The sequence below is a fragment of the Oculina patagonica genome, chromosome 9, assembly GCF_052425735.1.
Source record: "Oculina patagonica isolate OP01 chromosome 9, crgOcupat, whole genome shotgun sequence".
Lineage (NCBI taxonomy): Eukaryota > Metazoa > Cnidaria > Anthozoa > Scleractinia > Oculinidae > Oculina > Oculina patagonica.
In genome coordinates, this window is record NC_135766.1 from 12,535,896 (window position 1) to 12,545,727 (window position 9,832).

Below are 9,832 nucleotides of genomic sequence, written 5' to 3' on the forward strand. Positions count from 1 at the left end.
CTAATTCGAAAAAGGTTGTCTAAAAAAAGCTTAAAAGAAAACACGACCGAAAGGTAGTATGAGTAGAAGTAGAGAGCTACTGCACGCTGAATACCACATGTAATAAGATGGAGACATGACAAACGAGAATTTGTACGTTTCTTTCTTTTCAGACTGTAGAAACAAGATACTTTTTGCCACACTGAATTTTAGAAGAATTTTCAAACTCAAAGACATGCGACAGAAAAGGCAAAGCTACAATAAATGGCATCCTGAAAGGAAAAACAAAATCTTCACGTGCAAAAATACAAACTTGTACTTTTCCTGTAGGCCAACATGCAAAATTCAAGTGAATACCCTGAGACCACCTTTCGGCATTTTTGTTCTTTCTTCCATTAACTTTTCTAGTATTAGCTGTATGTAAAGGTAAGCGTTTGGACCTCAGGGTGAAGTCATTCAGCCGCCTGGAGAGGGGAATCACATCGATCTACCCAAAATTGTAATACTGAGATACACTGTACCTCCCATAACAACAGACTTCAATGCCACTTGTTAGTGTTAACATTTAGCGTGACACTTCATTGACAATTACATCATAATGTCAAAACAGCCACCATCTTGGATCCGCTATCTTGGATTTCGAAATTTTTCTAGAATGTCAGAAAACCGCCCAAAATTACTGGAAAGTACTCAAAATCAATAAAACTGTGCTTAAAAACCGTAAAAAGGTGAACACAATTGCATTAAAGTTATTTTTCATTAATAGAAACACGAAAATTACAAATTTGGGAAAACATGCCTTTCAAAATGCCGTTGCCATGGTGACGTCAAGTTCCTGACACAACAATCTATCCTTTTTTTTTTTTTTTTTTTTTTTTTTTTTTTTTTTAATAGTTTATTGCAAACAAAAAAAGAAAAAAAAAAACAGCTACATACATGTACAATGTGTCTGAGCTTTAAAAACAATACGGTACTTATTTACAGTGCTTGCTTATGTTAATTCTTTATCAGCTAAAATTCCTGTCCTTTCAAACATTACATTATTTACAGATGCAAAAGCTATACATTTAAGGAGAATAAGTAGACAAAACAGAAAAAGCGAGGTAAACAAAAAAACTTCGTGACGAGTACAAAGACTAATTACGGACAAAAGGAAGCAGAAAGATAATAATAAAATAAAATAAATAGATAAAATAAAGTGCCTTACAAAATTTCACCTAAAAAAAAGCCTTAGAGTTGAATTTGAGACTTTGAGCTGCTTTTTTCGATAGATATTTTATCTTTTAGAAGGGCTAGAAAGGTTTCGAAGTGGTAGTGTTGTTCATCTCTCGAGGCAGTGTAGATATAATATTTAGCAATGAGTACACAGAGGTTTAAGCCAAGTCGTAAAGGAAAGTTAGTTGTAAAACCATAGATAATGTTTTTCTCGTGTAGCTCAATGGAATCGTCATTTTTGACGTTCCACCACGTAGCAAACGTATTCCAGAAAGTCTGTACATTCGGACAAGAGACAAAAAGATGTCTCAGGGTTTGCGTTTGCGTGCATAGGTGGCATTTATCATGGTCCTTGATTTTATCTCTGTAAAGGGTTGAATTGGTTGGTAAAATATGGTGAATAATTTTGAATTGGAAGATAGCAAGTCGAGTGTCTTTTGTTACTTTAAAAGGAATATCGTAGATAGCGCGTATTGTGCTATCGTCCAGACTCAATTGCCTCAATCTTCTTTCTGCGGTCGGGGTTTCAAACTTTTTGTTTATGAGAATTTTGGTAGCCACTTTGCATGACAATTTACCGATATCTATTTTCTGGTTATGATCTGATTTGCGCTGCGCTTCGTCAGCAGAGCTTTTAAGTGAACGGATCCAGCTAGCGGGTATGGCATTACATAAGCCACAGTACTTGAGAAATGTTGTTTTGATTTGGAATTTAGTGTAAAAATCATTAAATGTTAAGAAGTTGTTTCCACAGAAAATATCTTTGATTCGGACGACCCCCGATTCGTGCCATTTTCTATAATACACGGAGAAGCCTTCAATTTTGATAAAAGAGTTGTTCCATATGATTTCATTAAGTATTTGTTCTTTTGTTTCTGGAGAGTGTTGGTTAATAGTCTGCCAGATGTAAAGGACGTCTTTATAAAAGTCAATTGGAATATCTATTTTAAGCGATTTTAGGTCATAGTTGCATTCAAATAGAAAAGGTCCTCCTAAGTGCTTTATAAACGATAACGGTATGTGACTCCAGCATGCGTTATTTTTACTTTCATGTAATCTTCGTATCCAGGAGACTTTCAATGCTTTGTTTATGGTGTCAAAGTCCGGTAAATCTAAACCACCTTTTGTCTTTGGTCCTATCATTGTCGTGTGCTTGAACAATCTATCCTACCAAATTATTTTCAGATAAATTTTAGATAAACTCGCAAACTTTGGCAGCGTTTGGTTGAATCTTGAAAAAGTTATTAGCGTTCAAAGTCAGCGCGGGCACTCCCCCCCCCCCCCGCCCCGGTCTGGATAGCGTAGAAGCCACAAATGTAATAATTGACCACAAATGTAATAATGCCCTCAAATGTAATAAGGGTTTGATCACAAATGTAATAACGCCATCAACCGTAATAAGGGTTTGACCACAAATATAATAACACCTTTTAGTGTCGTAAGGGTTTGGTCACTAATGTAACAATGCCTTCAAATGCAATGGGTTACAGGTATGAATTGGAAGAATTGAAACAGCTCAATTCAAATTAAAAGACCTATACTTGTGTTAGCCAATCAGATTGCGTCATTTATGTTACATTATTAATTTACTGACTTGCTAAATTTTCTCTTTCGCGGAAAGCAGCGGCGTTTACTGTTGGCGTTGTGTTCTATCATTAACGGAAGTACATGGGGGGGGGGGGGGGGGGGTGGATGCATCTCCTCTTAATTTTTTTTTTTTTCGGAGTTTTGACAAAAGAATTTACTCTTTTGTGCCAAGATATCAGTACCTGTTCATGGCATTCATTCCTTGCAGGAATTTTCATATGCCAACCAGGTGTCCATGACTTTTGATGTCACAATGGCAATGCCATAATTACAAGAAGGTCTGGCCAAGAATGTTATTTTTTTGCATTTTTCTTTATTTATCCAGTAATTGTCTGTGATTTGCTCAATTTTAAATTCTATTAGCATTCTGACTTGATTTCCGACTTGATTTCCCACTTTCTATGAAAATGGCGAAATCCATCTGACCTCACTGCCCATAAAAACATGTCATCTCTTAGAGTAGGCCAAGGACCTTCTACTCAGCACAAAACAATTTCTCTTGGCTTTAATAGAACAAAAACCTTGAGGAGGGGTTCCATCCACACCCCCCTCCCCCTTGTACCACGGAGGGAAAAGGAATTTGCTTCGATCTCTGAGGGTAAAACGTTATATACTATATAAGTCAGATGAAATTTTAAGGAAAACTAATCATCATCAGTGATTTTCGTGTCGATTAAAGAAGAATGTGTTTTGTTCTTACATTGTTATTATTTGTGTATGTGTATAGGTGACTGACTGTTACATACTGTGGTCAATTAGAACTGAAGTTTGATTATTCCCTGTTTTGGAATTTACAATTTGATTATGCATATGGTGACTAAGACCGCAAAAAGACTGAGACTGAGTAAACTATTAAGTGAGAGGTATCCAGGCTGAAAATAACAATTCCACATGATCGAGGTGAGTCGTATAGTGTGATCGTCCGTGTTAGAGTAGTTGTGAGAAGAACTGTTGTTGGTGACTGACGTTTCGACAACCTGAGCGGAAGTCATCTTCAGAGCCAAGTGAAAAATTGTTGTCAGTCGATGATGTTATAAGTCAGTCAGTCTCGTGTTGAGGTTTTTACCGGTCTCTTTGATGTAGGAGATAGAAGTGAGTGTTTTCTTTGAAAATTGGCCATACGTCAAATTCATTAGAAAAACAACATTTGGGACTCTAATAGCAATTTTATAGCAACTCTTGCCAAACGCGAGTTGCTATAAAATGGCTAGCGATAGATCAGTATTTAGTGATAGATCAGTATCAGTATTTAGAAATATATTAGTATATCAGTATTTAGTAATATTTAGTTTAATACACGACCCCACAAGCATTGTGCTTAAAACCCTTATCGTGTTTAAATAAAGGGTATGATGACGATGATGATGCGATTAGGTAGATTACTGAAGCTGGTAGAAAACTTCATATGACTTGAAATTATTCAAGGTTTTCCTTGCAAAGTGAATTAATACGAATTATAGCCACCTAGCTGCAAGAGTTTTCATAAAGTCTGTGCTTTCTAATCAGTTTTTGTCTGTAAAATAAAAAGGAAATAACACGGCCGATTGAAGATATGAATTAAATTTATTCGTGTTAAAAACAAAATTATACCCACGATATCATCTGTAAAATATTGTTTTTACCACTCAAGTTTTAAATTCAAATCATCACACCACAACAAAACTTTGCCGTGAACAAGCTCCCATCGTAAGCTATTCGAAAAAAGCTAAAAAGCAAAAATGACGAAGGATCCAATTGTTTGGTTTCGCAACCGGTCTTGCACTACAAGCTTAAAAACAGTTCTTTTCAGACATCTACCATGGCGACAGCAGTTTCCGACAAGGACATGGTTGTCATCTTAGCAGACATGGCGGGCAGTTCACCTCCCGCAATATCACCAGTCAAGTCACCTAAACGAACACGTGACGCTCAGTGAAAGTCCAGAACCAGAGATTCCTGAACAACAACCAGCCCACAAAAAGCAGAGATCAGAATCTGAGGGCGCCAAAACCATCCGGAATCGCCTCACAGCAGTGGAAACCAGACGAGCCAAAGTTAAACGGTCACTCCAAGTCCTCAGAGAACACGCAAAGAACTCTACGTGTCCCTAGGGACTCCAGTACAGACCGAGACCACACATCCGGTTCGACCAGACCTTCCAGACAGTCTTGGACCAGATCAGCCGAAACGCCCAGGCGGAACTACTCGCGCTTATGATCAAACAACAGGAAACCAACCTAGCTGCAGACAACCAGGCTAACATGACTCACAAATGGTTGACAATCGGTCTTAAACAACCCCGCATACCAGAATTTTACACGCTGACTAAAATACACAAGAAAATTCCAGTCGGCAGACCAATTGTCTCTGGTAGTAGCGGCCCTACAGAGCGCATTTCAAGTTTTGTTGACTCACTTTTACAACCCATCGCCGTTAAACAAGAGTCATATTTAAAGGACACTGCCGATTTTATCAATTTCATTGAAAACACGCACATTCCAGACGATGTCATTCTAGCCACACGCGACGTAAGTTCTCTTTAGGCGGCATTCATTATGTATGCTACAGGGGGGGGGGGGGGGCAGAGGATATTTTTCAGTAGCTCGTTTTTTTATATCCCCCCCCAAGGTCAATACAAATTTTCATTATCCCCCAAGCAATCAGCCGAAAAATGAATACCCCCCTTTCTCCCTCACAAGAAATATCAAAATAAGCTTAAATATCTGTCTAATAGTACACTATATATGTTTGAAATTGCAAGAGACATGTTTAATAAGAACATCGAGAGAGCTTTAACTGTTTATGTCATACCTATGCCAGCCAGTATAAGTAGCGCGAATTAGGTAAAGATAGCCTGCCAGCTCATGTACGAGTACAACCGGAAGCTGCTGTACTTATCATTTATTTTTTAAAACTATTACAAAAGCTAGACAGAATCTTACAAAAAATAAGCATGCCCTCAGGAGATATTTAAGCAATTTTCATATCCCACCTTTTTTGCTCTAAAAATTTGAGAACCCCCTAAAATCCTCTCGGCCGGCAAATAACATATATAATTCATCACGAGGTCAACATGCTGCCCTCATTTAATGTGAGTTCCACAATGAATTTACCACCCAAGTAACACAGAATATTGCAACACAAGGTCAATATGAAGCCCTCGAAAAACGTGAGTTCCTTAAGGAACTCACCACCCAAGTAAGACGGAAAAATCTAGCAGGAGGTCAATATGCTGAACTCAGATAACATGAGTTTCATAATGAACTCACAAAGCAAGTAAGACAATACAATCCAACACGAGGTCAATATGCTGCCCTCAAATAACGTGAGTTCGTTACGTAAGACAGAATAATCAAGCACGAGGTCAATATGCTGCTGTCACATATGATGAGTTCAAAAAGGAACTCATCACCCAAGTTAGAAAGAATAATCCAGCTCAAGGTCACCATGCTACCCCCACATAACGTGAGTTCCATAAGGAACTCACCAACCAAATAAGCAAGACAGAATTATCCAGCACAAGGTCAATATGCTGCTCTCAGGTAACATGAGTTCCATAAGGAACTCACCACACAAGTAGGACAGTGTAATTCAGCAGGAGGTCAATATGCTGCCTTCAAATAACGTGAGTTACTGAGAACCATAAGGAAACACCACTCAAGTAAGAAAGTGTAATCCAGCACGGAGTCAATATGCTGCCTTTAAATAACGTGAGGAACTGAGCACCCAAGTAAGTAGACAGAATAATCTAGCATTAAGTCAAATATGCTGCCCACATATAACATAAGGTCCTTAACGAACACTCCACCCAATTTAGACTGCATAATCCAGAAAAAGGTCAATATGCTTCCCTCAGATATCGTGAGTTCCATAAGGAACTGAATACCCAAGGAAGATCGACAGAATAATCCAGCACGAGATCAATATGCTGCCCTCAGATAACATGATTTTCATAAGGAACTCACCAGCCAAATAAGGCAGCGTAATCCAGCAGGAGGTCAATATGCTGCCCTAAGATAACATGATTTTCATAAGGAACTCACCAGCTAGGTAGAACAGAATAATCCAGCACGAGGTCAATATGCTGTCCTAAGATGACATGATTTTCATAAGGAACTCACCAGCCAAATAAGGCAGCGTAATCCAGCAGGAGGTCAATATGCTGCCCTAAGATAACATGATTTTGATAAGGAACTCACCAGCCAAGTGAGACAGAATAGTCAAGCACGCGGTCAAAATGCTTCCCTCAGATAACATGAGTTTAATAAGGAACTAACCACACAAGTAAGACAGATTAAGTTTGCACGAGGATTTTGTGAGTTCCATAAGGAACTGAAAACCCAAGAAAGTTCCATAAAGAACTCAACACACAAGCAACACAGACTTATCTGTCACGAAGTCAATATGCTACCCTCAGATAACATGAGTTCCATCAGGAACTCAACTGCCAGGTAAGAATTCATAATCTAGCACGTGGTCAATATGCTGCTCTCAGATAGGATGAGTTCCATAACTCACCACCCAAGTAGGACAGAACTATACAGCACGAGATCAATATGCTGCCCTAAGATAACATGATTTTCATAAGGAACCCACCAGCTAGGTAGGACAGAATAATCCAGCACGAGGTCAATATGCTGTCCTAAGATGACATGATTTTCATAAGGAACTCACCAGCCAAATAAGGCAGCGCAATCCAGCAGGAGGTCAATATGCTGCCCTAAGATAACATGATTTTGATAAGGAACTCACCAGTTAAGTAAGACAGAATAGTCAAGCACGCGGTCAAAATGCTTCCCTCAGATAACATGAGTTTAATAAGGAACTAACCACACAAGTAAGACAGATTAAGTTTGCACGAGGATATCGTGAGTTCCATAAGGAACCGAAAACCCAAGAAAGTTCCATAAAGAACTCACCACACAAGCAACACAGACTTATCTGTCACGAAGTCAATATGCTACCCTCAGAGAACATGAGTTCCATCAGGAACTCAACTGCCAGGTAAGAAATCATAATCTAGCACGTGGTCAATATGCTGCTCTTAGATAGGATGAGTTCCATAACTCACCACCCAAGTAGGACAGAACTATACAGCACGAGGTCAATATGTTGTCCTCATATAACATGATTTCCATAAGGAAATCACAGACACAGACACAGACTAATCCTGCACGAGGTCAATATGCTGCCCAGAGATCCATAAATAAGTCACCAGCTTAGTAAAAAATCAATAATCTAGCACGAGGTCTATATGCTGCTTTCAGATAAGATGAGTTCCATAATGAACTCACCAAGCAAGTAAGACCGAATAATCCAGCACGAGATCAATATGCTGTCCTCAGATAACTCACTATCCAAGTAAGAATTAAAAGGCCGGCTTTCTGAAAACACCCACTCAAATTCGCATCAAAAATAATTTTGCCTGAAACTCTGGCAACTGAAAGACTTTACCGAGGCTAGAACTAAAACAGATTTGGTTTGATTCAAAATGATTTTTTGGCTGCGTTAGTAGCCATTAAATATTTTGCCTCTTCAGGCCCGCCGCAACGTCTGGAAAATTAGAAAAATAGTTACAATTGAAAATATTGGTTTCCTGCTCCGGATACATAGTTAAAAGGGGTTACAATTTTTCAAACTCGGAGCGCAAATAAAATTTAAAAGCGTGAGATATTTCATCTGATATTATCCAGACTTCATCAGTCAATGAGGTGGTGTTTTTTTAAGATGAATGTTAAGAAGACATTTCAATGCCTCGGGGGAGTTAAAAAAAGGACTACACTTTTCGGCTGTGCAGAGTAGAGTTATCAGCTAGGTCCCGAAATTGAAATATTCGCTTGTAAATCAAGGTCATTTTTCAACCTTCGTTCGATGCCAATTAGTAGTGGTCATTATATCCTTGATTTCGCATTTCCATATAAATCTAAAGAAAACTTGCTACTTTCATAGAAAACCAAAAAAAGTTATGAACAAATTGATATAAAAATTGTCGGTTGTTGATGCGAATTAAATATTTGACAGCGGCTAGAAAAAAGCCTATTTTTTATTTTTCCAGACGTTGCGGCGGGCCCGAAGAGGCAAAATATTTGATGGCTCCTAACACAGCCATAAAACATTTTGAATCACACCAAATCTGTTTTAGTTGTAGCCTCGGTTAAGTCTTTCAGTTGCCAGAGTTTTAGGCAAAATTATTTTTCGACGAGAATTTGAGTGGGTGTTTTCAGAAAGACAGCCTCTTAATAATCTAGCACAAAGTCTATTTGCTGCTCTCAGATATGATGACTTCCGTAAGGAACTCAACACTCAAATTAGACAGAATAATCCAGCACAAGGTCAATATGCTGCCCTCGCATAACCTGGAAACATTTCATCACGTGGTTTCAGCTTAATGTTCATTTTAGATCCAAAAGAATCATATAAGAAAGTGCTACATGAGGCACTCAAAATGATGATTTTTGGCCCTTGTGTTGAAATACCACCACGTAGATTGGACCTTTTTTTAACTCCAGATCCAGCAAAACCTGCATGTTTCAGACTTGAAATGTACATTTTGGGTCTTACTGGAACATGCCATAACGTGGATTAAGCCTATTGTTCACCCCAGGTCCAAAAGAACCGAATAAAGAAATGCTAAATGAGGCACCGAAAATAACGATTTTGGGCCCTTGGGTTGAATACCACCACGTAGATTAGTGCTTATTTTCACTCCAGATCCAGCACAACCTGCCAGGTTGAGATCTGAAATGTACAGGTTGGGTCTTTTTAGAAAAGTGTCATCACGTAGATTCAGCCTAATGTTCACTCCAGATCATAAACAAACAAATAAGAAAGAGCTACATGGGCACTGAAACTGACGATTTTGGGCCCTTATGTGCAAATACCACCACGTTGAATAGAACTTATTTTCAACGAAAACCAGCAAAACCTGCCAGTTTGAAACTTGAAATGTACAGTTTGGGTCTTTTATGTAAAATGCCATCACGTAGATTCAGCCTTATGTTCACTCCATTTCCAAAAGAAACGAATAAAAATGTGCTACATGAAGCAATGAAAATGACGATTTTTGCCCTTG